This window comes from Mauremys mutica, chromosome 25 (assembly GCF_020497125.1).
Source record: "Mauremys mutica isolate MM-2020 ecotype Southern chromosome 25, ASM2049712v1, whole genome shotgun sequence".
NCBI classification, from domain to species: domain Eukaryota; kingdom Metazoa; phylum Chordata; order Testudines; family Geoemydidae; genus Mauremys; species Mauremys mutica.
Genome location: NC_059096.1, coordinates 1,720,094 through 1,734,085, shown reverse-complemented (window position 1 = coordinate 1,734,085; position 13,992 = coordinate 1,720,094).

Below are 13,992 nucleotides of genomic sequence, written 5' to 3'. Positions count from 1 at the left end.
CCCCTGCAGCTGGTGCAGCGAGCGGAGCTGAACGCGCTTGCTATTTCTTGAAGGTTACTCCTGCCTTCAGGGCTAAGAAAATGTCAGGGAGGCCAGCTCCATTCCCGCTACAGAAATAGCCAGCTCCCCGCAGAGTGAACCTAGATTCCTTTTTTAATGATAATGTACAGGCCCAAGGAGTTTGGGTCCCTCCCTCGGCGCCGCTAACATGGCAACTCGGCCGCTGGTTTTAAAGGGACAGAGGAGACTGAGCTGACAAACCGACTCCCTGGGATAAAATGGAATTAAAATCCGAGACGTTGCTAATAATGCTCAGATCTCACATGGGGCTTCCCATGCAGAGATTGCCAGGGAAACTGAGGCACGGCACCACCCTGGGTCAAAGGCAGAGCTGGGACTTAAAGCTAGGTCTCCGGACTCCCTGTCCAGGACTCCATGCCCCAGGCCACACGGCCTCCCAGGAAGGTATTGGGGAAAGGCAAGTAATTAACGCTGGGACAGTCCTGCCTGCTCTCCACCAGCACACCGAGGGGCAGCAGAACGTGGCTCCGGCTACGTGGATCCCAGCGGGGAAAAGACACCTAGAAAGGGGCCCAGGCAGGTCAAGACTCTCGCTAGCCCCGTGCCGGCAATGCACCCTGCAGCGCATCGTAATGCTGCCCGAAGGGGACAGGTGGCTCTAAGCGACTCACGCGGCCAATGGCGGCGGAAACCCGCTCTCATTCTGAGAGGTGAGGCCTCCCAGGCAGGAGTCAGGGCACAGGCCCCGGCGGCAGAGCTGTCAATCCGGCACCTTTCCTGCAGCCCCGTGTCCAATGAGATGATTAGATTTCAGCAGAGGCCCTGCACCAAGGTACCTACAGCCCAGGCTTCTGCAAACCACCGCCAGCGGCCTGAGCCGAACACAGAGACGCTGCAAGGAAGCTGTGAGGTTAGAGTCTAATGGCTGCAGTTTACAAACTGGGCATTAAAATTTCATTTCGCAAACCCCCTTCATTTAATTTGCCACCTGCAACTCCCGGCAAGTAAGGTCAGGCTTGGAATTAGACGAAGCATCAGAGGAGTGACGTTCTGGAACAGCCTCCCCAGGGGAGCAGTAGGGCAACAGCACCACGTTGTTTTAAGACTGAGCTGGAGAAGTTTCTGGAGGGGAGGCTGTGATGAGGTTTCCTACCATGGCACGTGGCCCATCCGCGACTGCTAGTGGCAGCTACCTCCGGCGGCTGGAGGCAGGACACTGCCTGGGCAGGGCTCTGAGCTGCTGCACTGAATTCTTTCCCACGGGTCTGGCTGCTGGGATTTGCCCACATGCTCAGGGTCTCATCGATCACCATACTGGGGGGCGGGAGAGAATCTCCCCCCAGGTCAGATTGGCAGAGACCTTGGGGGGGTTTCACCTTCCTCTGCAGCGTGGGGCATGAGTCACTTGCTGGTCTGAACTAGGGTGGAGTCTCTGTAACTTGAAGTGCTTAAATCGAGCTCTGAGGCCGTCAGTAACTCAGCAGATGTGAGGGGTCTATCACAGGAGTGGGTGGGTGAGGTTCTGTGGCCTGTGATGTGCCGGAGCTCAGACAAGATCACGATGGTCCCTTCTGGCCTTAAAGTCACTGAGTCTGAGTTACAGCTTTGCACCGCAAAACAACACAGGGCAACACGTGTTGCTATCCATCACTAAGATGCAGCTGCCTCTGGGGTGGGGGCAACACGACAGCTTTTCAACAACACACAGCTCTGCTATGCAAGAGTTTAGGACATGAAGTGAAAACTCCCACTCACTGAGCTCCCAGGACTGCTCATTTATTTGATCTGTATGTTGGTTTGTAGGTTGTTACTTGCATACTGCAGGCAGGGGTGCAAACCGCGTTGTTTTGCTGCTAAAACAACTCCTCCAGCCCTGTCAAAGCACAAAATGTCAAACCCAGCATGCTACGACCACGAGGAAACCGCTGACTCAACAGTTTACTTCATTAATAGCTTCACGTTCCTATTCATTGACTGTCAAGCCCTCAGACAACTGGGAGACTCTGCAACAGGACGACTGAGGGCAACTGAAATGGGGCTAGAGGTGACATTGGCTGCTACACAATGGAGCTTTTAATAGCATTTAAAGCTGTCAGTGCTGTTATCAGGCACCTCTCCTGCATTGCCCTGAAAAGAGTGAAATGGCTGAAAATTCAGCGGGCTGCAGAAATCCCTCCCTTTAACACTTTCCTTGAGTGAAAGGAGTTACTCCGTGACGTTAGAAACAGCGGATAGCGTCGCTATTAGGCCAGACGGTGGATATTCTGGGCACTCAGAAAGTGCGAGACCTGGAGCTAATGTAGAAGAGGCCAAGATGTGTTGGGTAAAATTAAGTGTAAATGCTCCTGAATGAAGAGAAATGGTTTTGTACCACAGCAGCCCCTGGAGCACGTCTGCCCCTGGAATGAGGGGCCCCCAGGGCCAGGTTGTGTCCAACACCTAGTGACAGGCAGTCCCTGTCCCAAAGACTTTACAGTCCATGTAGACAAGATACACAAAGCGCAGGAGAAAGGAAGATTATTTCCATTTTGCTGAAGGGAACTGAGGCACTGCACAGTTAAGTGACATGCCAAAGGGCTCCCAGAGAGTTCTGTGGCAGAGCCATGAATTGACCCCAGCTGTCTTGTGCGCGTTAGCCACAAGCCATCCTTCTTCAAGACAGACAGTAAGGTGAAAATAAATAGTTTTTCAATCCTCCCCAAGACAAAATCTGGCCTCTTCTTTCTCCATGCACTTCCTCGTTACCGTCAATTCCAGTGCCGCAAAGAGCACGTATTCTGAGCAATTATGTCCTATTAGCAAGAAGCAATTTCAGACTTTGTCAGTCCCTCCGATAGCAAGAAATGGATATTATTTATGCCAGAGCATTGTTCACCACTTTGCATGAGCTGCTGCAGAAAGTCGTCTGGCTCGCCCAAGCTGTGTAATTTAACTTGGGTCCAAAAGGAGACGTCGTCTATATTTTAACGTAGGCTGAGTGGCAGAGGAGAAATCTGACAGCAGCATGGCTCCTAGCCGTGGAGAATGACGATAAAGCAGAAGTAATTAAAACGTGAGAGAAGTTACTCTGCGCCGAGTCGCACTGTGAAAACCCCGACAGAAAAGATTTTGTATAAATCGTGTATCCAGGCTTCCAGGTGGGTTGAAATGAAACAGACGTGGCCGTGGTGCAGCATGGAAGGAAGCTGCTGTTGCAAAGGTGAGTTCTCTAGGGCAGCATAGCAGAGGCACAAATTCTGCTCGCTCTCACTTGCCTGTCTCATGGCAGGGAAGGGGGAGAATCCTGATGCAAGAGACACAACAAGGGATCTTTCCCGAGGGTGCTGGATACCGACAGCACCTGCGGTCCCCTCTGGCTAGCCAGCTTCCAGCCTGCACTGTCCCAGTGTCACCACATGGGGGTCTCCCTAAATCCTGGCCAGGAATACGCCGGAGACCCATGCTGCAGAATCCAGCCCATGGGGAAGGGGGCGTTTCAGACCTGATTGATCAGCACATGGGGGACTCAGAATAACTCTTCAATAGCCAGGGGCCAGTGGCAATGGGCTGGCACGCCCTCCGCAGCTGGTGTATGCCCAGCGTGGGCCAGCAGGCTGTTTGGGGCAGTGGGTGGGTGGCAGTCCCGGGTGTGGCCACATGCCAGCACAGTGCCGGGTAATCAGCAGAGAGGATGAGGCTGGATGGATGTGAAGGGAGTGCTGCCTCTCCTCTCTCTGAGAGGGGGCCCTGCGGGGGAACGTGGGGTGGAGGAGGAATCTCACTGCTATGGGGTTAGCTCAGGGCTTCGGGGCTGTCAGGTCAATACAGGATCTTCCCTGCTCTGTACCACACCCACCACCGCCAGGACCCAGCCCAGCCCGGTGCTCAGCTCGAGGCTTCCCCAGTCACCAGCTCAGAGGACAGGGTGGTCCAGTGGCTGAGGCCCTGGGCTGGGGAGGCAGGAAAAGGGTTTCAATTCCCGTCTCAGCCAAGGGCTGCTCACGTGAGCTTGGGCAAATGCCTTCCCCGGCTGTGGACAGAGGGATGGAAACCCTCTCTGGCTGCTTCAGCCCAGGGGACGCAGCACGAGGGGGCTGCCACTGTCACGTCAATCCGAACGGTGTCCCTCCCAATGGGCTTCATCCCCTGACCAAAGCCCGGGCAGCTTGGATCTCCTGTCATTAAATAGAACCTCCCGTTGCTATTTCCCATGACGCCACTTGGAGAAAACCAGCAGGAGTCGATCCTAAACAAACCCCGGTGAGGCTTTGATCCCCATGTGCTATTGCAGGCAAAGCTTAGGCTGCCATTAAAGAAATATTATGGAGGCGCATTCCCCTCTGCGGCGGTCTGGAATTCCCCACGCAGCCGTCTGGAGCTCATTAAGAGTGCCAGAGAGTTCAGGCTGGATAGATTGCTTCCAATTGCCTCGCCGTATCTGTGCGATTAATACGGCCATTTCCTGCTAAGTGCCTCGGCGTTCCTGCGCTGCTGAGCGCCAGAGCCGGGGGCGAGCCACAGAAATCACCCCTTGGGGTCGGCGTGTTTTAGTAAAGCACAGTCCTGCCTGCTGGTTTCACAGCTTCTCGGGGATCAGGTGGTCTCCTGTATCAGCCAGGAAACCAAGGCAAGGGGGACAAACAGAGCTGGTCCCCAGTGACGTCTGCCTTAAATAAAGGATGAACTTTGGCTCTAAACCCTCTGGCTTCAACCTCGGACAGAAGGGGCTGGGAAGAAGCTTCCCCTCTAGGCCATTTCTCCTGTCCCTACAGGGTCTCTACCCGTGTCTAGGGCAGCTGGGATGGGCCCCTGCTGGAGATGGCAGAGCAGTCTGGATATATCTATCTCAGAGCTGGAAGGGACCCTGAAAGGCCATTGAGTCCAGCCCCCTGCCTTCACGAGCAGGACCAAGTGCTGATTTTGCCCCAGATCCCCAAGTGGCCCCCTCAGGGATTGAACTCACAACCCTGGGTTTAGCAGGCCACTGCTCAAACCACTGAGCTCTCCCTCCCCCCATGCAGCACAGGGCTGAGTGGCTCTGGCCACCCCTATGTTCCGATCCAGTTTAGCAACGTCTTCCCTTCACTCCTGTATTCCCTGAACACCCTACGGTCCTCACGACAGCCCCCTCCCGCCAACTGCTTTGCAATCTGCAGGGCCCTTGGAATGGCCTGACCTGGAGAGAAACCAGCACCTGCTACTTCGGGCCTGTAGTAGGAAGAGAGTCTGAGTTATAAGCCCTTGTACCAGAGCCCTGGTATGAGGCAGGACCTGCTCACAGCATCTGGCAAGAACAGGGCTGGTATTGCAGAAACACACATTCCTAAGAAGTGCTAGGCACAGAGTGCTCACGCAAACACATCCCGCTATCCAGTGGCAGCAGGACATCCTGATATCAAGGATGGTACAGTCACATTCCCCAAGGGTAACAGGAACACACTGAGCCCTCCTCAAAGATAAGGTCAGGATGACAGTACATAACAGAGATGTTTGGATTGAACCAACATGTACAAGGTGATGGGTAATAACTAGCCACATCAGGGGGCCGTAACTAACTGTCAGAGGCAGTATTAACTTGCTTGTATCCGGGTATAAAGATGTATCTCAGAGGGAGTGTCTCTGTCCAGCCAAGAGGGGAATGGAAAATCCCGCCATTCACTGAGCTGCATCCACGCTCACAGGCATACAGGTCTTAGTCTCCTCGCAGAGTCTGCCAGGGGCTATTATCCTGCTTCACTGACAGTAGACCTGGCCCGGTGCCTTCGTACCTTAACGGATCTTAAGGTCATTAGGTGATTCACTCGAGGTCTGCTGTGCCGGCTGCCTGTGCAGGGCTGGGGCAGCGCACAGGGAGAACACACACATGCAGCTGAACATCTAACCACAGGGCCGATCGCGGGGAAGGGCCCAGCTCTTTAAACAATCAGTCACGGGTCACCCAAAGACACAGCTTGGCATCTATGGTGAGTTTTGCTTGAGTGAGAACTGCAGGATTTGGCCAGAACTGTCTCTTTCCAAACCTGGGTTATGCGAAGGGGATGCAGGTGAATTGAAAAGACAGGAGAATATTTCTGTAAAAATCCAAACACACGAAAGACTAGCTGGAGAGGGGCAAAAGAGAAATGAGCTAGAACCTATTTTCTTGGGCAAAATTCAAGCTAGTTCTCCAAGCTTCCCAGAAGAGACAAGTCCCCGAACGCTGCTGCTTGGTGGCTCCTGCTGCCCAGGCCAGTGCAGCATGCAGGGGAGCAGTAAATGCATGATGTACACAATCCCTGCTTCCCCTCCCCACAGACCCCCACTGCCACTGAGCTCGGACATTGCTTTAGCGCCCTCCCAGCGGGCCTGGGCTGGGCTGGTTTCAGATGTCAGGGTGGATGGACAGGTGGCAGTATCGGCCAGACGCCGGGTGGTGGGGGGGGCCATGCTGCGGTACTTTGAGAGGTGACTGAAGTGAGACGGAGGGAGGAAGTGAGGGAATAAGTAGGAATCAGACAAGGGGGAACCTGGAGCTCTAAATTATAGATGGCAGCTCCCCCCCCCTTTGATACAGGGGCAATCACCGATCCCAGCATGCAATGCTCCAGCCTGCAGGCGCTCCCCCGTCATAGCCTCCTATGACACAAGTGGGCACCTACGGAAAAGGCCTGGTTGGCAGAAGTGCCGAGCACACGGCCCCCCCCCCGTTGGCTCCAAAGAGAGCTGGGGCGCTCGGGCCCGAGGAAAATCAGGCCCCTGATTTGGGTGCTGAGCACCCACCTACATCCTCCTGCTCCTGCCCAGGTAGCTGCATTTCAGAGTGCAGGGTGCTGGAGCGTGGCCGGGCACTGCCCTGAGCTGCTGGGGCAGCCTGAGGCCGCCTGCAACAGATCATGAGCTCCAGTGATCCCCTCAGTCTCTGACACGCATCGGTTTAGTCCTTCCTTTGCAGCCGAGCTCCCTTCCCTCGTGGAGCCGGACACATTCTGCTCCCAGCAGTTAGTACGTGCTGCACAGGCGCTGGCTGGCCAGAGGGTTCCCTCTTCTGTGCCTGTCCCCTCTGCGTCTGGTCGGAAGCTCAGCATCTTCCCCTTACGATGCAGCTCGCAACGCATCCTGACCCCGCAGGTCAGCCAGGCAGGGGTCACTGCGCCCCAGTGTGGTGACACCTCATGCTGCAGTTAGCTGCGTCAGTGCACACCTGGCACTGTCATGTGCCCCTGGCTGGGAGAGATGGGAGCATGCACCCGCTGAGCCCTGTCCTGCACGGGAACGGGCCTGGAGAACAGGGCCGAGCAGGCCCCGCGCGGGTGGCTCACTCTGTCTCCAGTGACCAGGGAGTGACAGCGAAAAGTTTGCAGTCAACTGGCCTCGGAAATAATGTGCCTGCTGGTTAGCTGGCTGCAGCAGGGGTGGCTCTGTCTGTCTGTCTGTCTGTCTGTCTCACATGCACGTTGGAGCCCAGCGTCACTCTTGCTCTCACCGTAAAGCCGTGTGTCCTTCCCGGAGATCTGGACAGAGCGTTCTCTGGCCCCAATTACCCTCCTGCTTTCATCATTCCACTGCCTATTAGAATGCGTCCCCCGTATGAATAATGCAAAAGGCTAATCTACATATAGAGCTCAGCGGGCGGGCAGGCGGGCGATACTCCTGACAACTTCCTACAGGCCGGCTTCTCCGGACGCCACCGGGGCCCCTCTCCTCCCTGACGTTCTCCCTTGCCAGACTCAGCCTCCCAGGCCAAGTCTCAGCAAATACAGGCCCAGTGACCGGCAGGCAGAGATGGAAGCTGGGGGACCCAAAGCCCAGGCCTTGCCTAGAGCAGAGACAGGCACATTCGGCTGCAGCCTACGGAGGTCAGGGGTGAGAATGGCTTCAGGGATGGAGACTCCGAAGCGCTGCCTCCGTCCTCCCTCGGCAGCCAGGAGAGGTCGGCTGGGGCTGGTGGGCCGGCTATGGGGGTTACCCTCCCAGAGGGGTTTCCATTGCTGCAGGATCCCGCTCATGAACTTCCTTGGCAAGCATGTGCGTGTGTGCCGGGGCAGGGGGGCTGCTCACTGCTGTGCCACGACACCCACACACCATCGCTCCAGAGGTGGCAGAAGTCTCTTGCCACTCAGGCGCCGTCAGGACCAGGCTGGCAGGGGAGAGCTTTGGGCAGCACCTTCCTGCGGTTCCTGGTGAAGGATCTCTGCTCTGGCCTGCCCTCTGCAGCAGGAAGGGGGCTGCTTGAGGCTTTAAACACAGCAGGGGGGGCTCCATGCCTTCCCCCTTGCTCGCCCCCCACCCCTCAGCCTAGCAGCCGACATTCCCTGCTGCTCGCTGCGGTCTGTACTGCACATTGGCAAGGGAGGGTCTGGAGGCCAGGGACCGAAACCCCACTGTGCTTGTGGATTTCGTTTCATGGGTGGGGTGGAGCATGTGTGCGCGCATGCGGGGGATCTGCACCCAAACTGTTTCGAGGTCTTGTCGTGTAGGAAGGCAGGCACCAGCTTTGCGTATTTTTCTTTCTGGCCTTCGCTGAGCAACACATTCTGGCCCTGGGAATCCTGGTAGGGCAGGTGCTGTCTATCCGTCTCCCCGGCTCGGCTGGTGTGAACTGGTGTCATTCCACCAACACCAGCCGAGGATCTGGGACACCAGCGTTAGGGAGGCAGGAAAGTCCCAGGCTCTCTCCCCACATCTGGGGCAGGACTGTGCATTCTCCTGTTGTTCAGCGAGGCTGGTTGGAAATGTCTCCAGAGATGGGGTTCCTCGCCCCTCCTGGTGGGAAGGATTTCACCATGGGATGAAATCTCACTGGCAGGCAGCGTTTCCCCCAGAGCCAGCTTACGTTTCACCTCCGTCTTCTTGAGTTCTAGCCCAGCTCTGGGCTGGGAGCATGGGCTAGTGATTAAAGCAGGGAAGAGGAATCCCAGAGCCAGGAAGAGAATGTCTCCCCCCGCCCCCCGTGCCCTTGGCCCATCAGCGATAGTTTGTGAGCAACTCGCCCGGTGCTGGCAGCCCTGCCGCTGCAGCAGGGTCACCTTTGGTATCACAGTGCGGCACGCTCCTCACTCTGCGATGGGAGCGGTATCTCATTTCTTCCTCAATTAGCTCCTGATTATCAGTGTCCCGGGGCCCCTTTCCAGGCTCTGTTTAATGCACCATTAATAATTCATTTCTCAGATAGCAAGAACGCGCGAGAGGTTAGGGCTTTGTGACTAATAAGTTCCAGACCAACGCTCATCTCCCAGGGACAAATGAAGGGAAAAAAATAAATAAAGAGAAGGAATCAAAAGGTAACACGTGTTGTGGCCTTTAATCAAACACAGGCGACAAGGGTTTGATTGCTGGGGTGACAAACGGAACCACACGTCCATGCTTCACAGCAGCACCTAGCTTGGCTGCCATCCCGCTCAGCAATGGATCTGCTTTACGGTCGTAGTCTGATACATCCCCCTTGGGAAGCCTCCACTTCCCAACTGAGAGATGGGGAAACTGAGGCCCAAAGAGGGGAAACGACTTGCCCAAAGCCACACAGAGAATCGGTGACAAAGCTAGGAGTAGGCGCAAGCAGAGGTGACTCCCCACTCCTCTGGACTGCACTCCCTTGCCAGAGCTGGAACAGAACCCAGGAGCCCAGACTCTAACCAGTAGACCCCACTCTCTTTCCAGAGACCCCTGAGTCCTGATTCCCAGCCCACTACTCTAGACCCCAGAGCTAGGAATAGCCCAGAGCCCTGGCACAAGTTAGGGGAATTCAAGTTTTTCAGAATGGCTAGCGATTTGGAGCATCTCAGCTGTTGCTGCTCTGTTCAAAGACACCTTAAGAGGTCAGGTTCTCAGAAGGCAGGTGCTGAGCCCTTTCTGAAAATCAGGGCCCAACGTGGCACCCAAACCCACTTTTGAAAATATAGCTCCCGCCCCTTAGCTCTGACTCACTGGACCCCATTCCCTGCTCCCCGTCCAGTTCCCGTGTGGAGCACGCAGTGGAGGAGATGGAATCCTGGCAGACCCATCCCTGAATTTCAGATTAGCCAAATATCCAGCATCATTCGTATCTCATGGGGAAAAAAACCACAAAACCCACCCAGCAGCACCATAGCTACAAGCCCCCTGCACAGCCAGGCTTTGCATAGAGACTGTGGAAAGTAAAGGACTTCAAAGAATTTCCAGGAACACATTAAAAACATTCTGCCCCCCCCCACACACACACCAAAAAAATATCTGCTAAGCACTCAAGGCTCCAGAGCTAGAAAGTACAAATTGGATCTGTCCACATGCATAATCGGCACTTAGACGTCTCTGTGTTACACGCTCCAGCTTTACTAGCAAAAACCACTGACGTGCCCAGAATTGTATCCTCTTGTCTAAAGCATGAAAAGGGCATTTAGAAACGTTAATACGATTTGCTAAAATGACCAGTTGGTGCAGACAGTAGGAGCCCTGACCCGGCACGGGGCAGCACTGTGGAGAAATTGCAGGCACTTAGCTAAGACACCACGGGGACAGCGCAGTGGTGATGACACCAATGCCATTATATTACAGTACTGGCGATGGGCCCCAACGTGCCAGGTGCTGCACAGATGCATAGTGAGGGAAAGTCCCTGCCCCAAACAGCTTCCAGTCCAAAGAGACAGGGAAGAGAGAACTCTCCCCTCCTCATTACAGCGGGAGAACCGAGGCCCAGGGAAGCGAAGTGACTTGCTCAAAGTGACCCCGGGGGTCTGTGGCAGAGTCAGGAACGGAGCCCAGAGCTCTGGAAGCTCAGGCCTGTCTTCCTCCTGGACAGGGGAGTTTAAGACAGGACCCGTGAAGAGCTATGACATATGCAAGTGGAATTTCACATTGAACTCAAGCCTGTGACTGGTTTTAACACTATGAGGGTTCCAGTCCCCAGGCTGGGAACGCTGCAGAGACCCCAATGGCGGAGACAGAAGTGGTGCTGGTGAACACTCTTGGGAGGGCACACGCGTGCACGTGCATGCGCTATGTACAGGCCTTCCCCTTCCTTCACGCAGAACGCAGGGGAAAGACACGGGACCAAACTGATCTGCAGAAAGAATGGTTTCTTTAAAATAAAAAATAGCAAGAGAGGAATCTGAGAAGGCCCCCTGCTGGGGAACTGTCCTCACGCCCCGGTGGAAGTATTTGATTAATTAGTAGCACCTGTCAATGAATAACCCCGGAAGGTCAACCCAGGCTGCTATGAAGGGACAGCAAGGTCCTTTGAACAGAAAAGTCTATATCAGCTTGGACCCACAAGCGGTGACTAGCACCTGCAAAGTAAAACACCACACCTGCCACCTCCGTGGGTGGTCAAGCTGTCCCCCGGCTCCACGATAAGCTCTCAGGCTCCTTTTTTCTGCTAAGAACTGTTGCATTGCTGGATTTTGTTATGTATTTGAAGCTACACCAAGAAGAGCCTTAAGCGCGTCCTGTCACATCGGAGGGCAGCTGCGTCATGGCACATCACATGGGGGACCCGGGAGGAGGACTGCTGATGCTTTCCCTGCAGGACTAGCGTGCCTCGCTGGAACGGTGACAGGAAGAGAGCTCAGAATGCTGGGGAGATCCGTCCCATCCACAGTCCGCAGGGGGTGCAGATGGAATTGCACTGGCCCGATGGTCTTACGCAGAGGGGCTTTGCCTGCCTCTCAAGGTGCTATTGCCGACGCTTTGGCGGGCAGGACGGACGAGCGCTCCTCTCCAGGATGGCAGGAAGCTGGGTACCAGCCTAGAGGGACTGAGAGCAGGAGGAGGACTATTGGCCCACAGCACCTTAGTGTAGTAGGAAAAGGAATGCTGGTCTAGACGACCCACCGTTCTGTTCTGGTTCCCTGAAGGCAGCAGATTATCACCAATACCATGCCCCAAAGCCTGCTAGCATCCCTGAGCACACAGCCAGCCAGGAGGCAGGGTCCCTCCCTGCCCAGCACACAAAAACCATGACTAGGGTTATAGATTACTGGATTTTTGTGACTCCCTTTCTCTGTGTCTTCCCAGGCCTTCTGCAGCTACAACTGCAAGCTGCCCAGGGCAGGGATGTGTCTGGTGCAGCACCAAGTGCGCTGAGGACACCCCCGCGGCAGGCGCAGGCGGCTAGCCAGCCGGAGAGCATGGCAGCTGCAGGATAACATGCTTTCCAGCAGGCTGCCATTTGGGCAGGCAAAAAATTATTGTGGGTGCAATTTGGTGGGCGAGATTTATTTATGTCACACCCATGGCTGCGCCCGACTGAAATGCCAAACCAGGCAATTAGACGAGGCAGGGAACGACGTGTAATTTCAGCCTGCAAAGCCAGAGCCTGAGACACCGGCCCATCATGCTGTAATGTAATTCTCCCTCTTCCTATAATCACCCCTCAGTGCTGTATGAGCGTTCAGCCAACACCCCTGCAGAGCAACCAGGTCTCATTAGCCCCATTACACAACTGGAAAAACTGAGGCACGGGGTGGGAGGGATGACTTGCTCAAGGACACACGTGCAGGGAACCAACGTGGGCGCACTGAGAGGATAACAACTTGCTACTACCAGCAGCTAAAGAGAACTCTCTCTACCATGTGAGCAGAAGGACTACGTGCTGAGGGTCCCAGGGTCAACCATCACCGCGACCCTGTTTAAAACACAACAGCGCTTTCATGGCTCCCAGCCTCACCTGGACAAACCCAGACTTCGGGAGCAGTTCATTCCCTTAGGGTGGCACAACCATTGTCAATGTTTGAACTGGTCACTTTTTCCGAGGTCAGGGAAACGACGCAACCCTTTACGTGCTAGAAACAGACGAGATGAGCGGGCTGAGCAAGCCGTGGCCAGATGAGCTGCACGCTTCACAGTGTGCGCCGCTGAGATCCCCCATGCAGGAATCCTGCTGGAGCTGCTGCATGGGGGAGATAGGATAGTCCTAGGTATATCACAAGGGGATCTGGCACGGAGAAATGAGGGTGACCAGACGTCTCGATTTTATAGGGACAGTCCCGATATTTGGGGTAGGTGCCTATTCCCCCTCACCCCCGTCCCGATTTTTCACACTTGCTGTCTGGTCACCCTAGGAGAAGCACTCCCCTGGCAGGAGGCTCCGGACACGCCTCTCTCTGATCTCATTTCCTCTCCTTCAGAGGGTTGTTGTTTTAGCCTCCTTCTCGCTGGTGGGGCCTCGGGGCTGGCAGAACCGGTCTGGGTGATGACACGAGAACGCGTTGCAAGGCGCAGCAATGTTTGAAGGGTGCAGAGCCCCAGGCAAAACTGGGTTTGTAACAACACACTCCCATGGTCCCAAAATAGCCTGGCCTCTGCAAAACCATGTGTAAGCTCCACCATGAGCTTTGAACCAACTCCACTAAAGATCTGGAGAGGCCATCTGGCCCAGTGGGTAGGGCCCTGGTGGGGGGGAGATCTGGGTTCTGTCCCCAGCTCTGCTACTGACCTGCTGGGAGACCTTGGGCAAATCACTTCCCCTCTCCCTGCCTCAGTTTCCCCACCCACCCTTTGTCTTGCCTGTTTCAACTGTAAGCTGTTCAGGCAGGGACTGTCCCTCACCAGCTGCATGCTCAGTGCCCAGCACCACGGCCCTGACCTCAGTTGGGCCGAACCAAGAGATTGAACAGTGCCGTGACAGGGAGCACTTAGACGTGCTACAACTCTGCTGAGCTTGCGTTGCTGATCTGGTCCCAGCTATATGACTATGTCTTGAGGAGCAGATTAACGGCTCTGGGGCCCTGCTGCCTGCGTCCTTTAGCCCAGCTGGCAAGGAGCTGCGCCGTGAGAGGCAGAGCATCAGTTTTCAGCTCACTGGTGCTGTGCAATATAATGCCCATCCCAGAGTCCCAAACCTGTCACACTGCGCAGGCCCCGGGCACGTCTGTAATCAGGCCTCAGGAGGAAAATAAAACATTAGTAGCTAGAGTGACCAGATGTCCCAATTTAGGGACAGTCCTGATATTTGGGGCTTTTTCTTATATAGGCTCCTATTACCCCCCACCCCGGCCCGACTTGCTGTCTGGTCCCCCTATTGGTAGCACACTGGAGAGC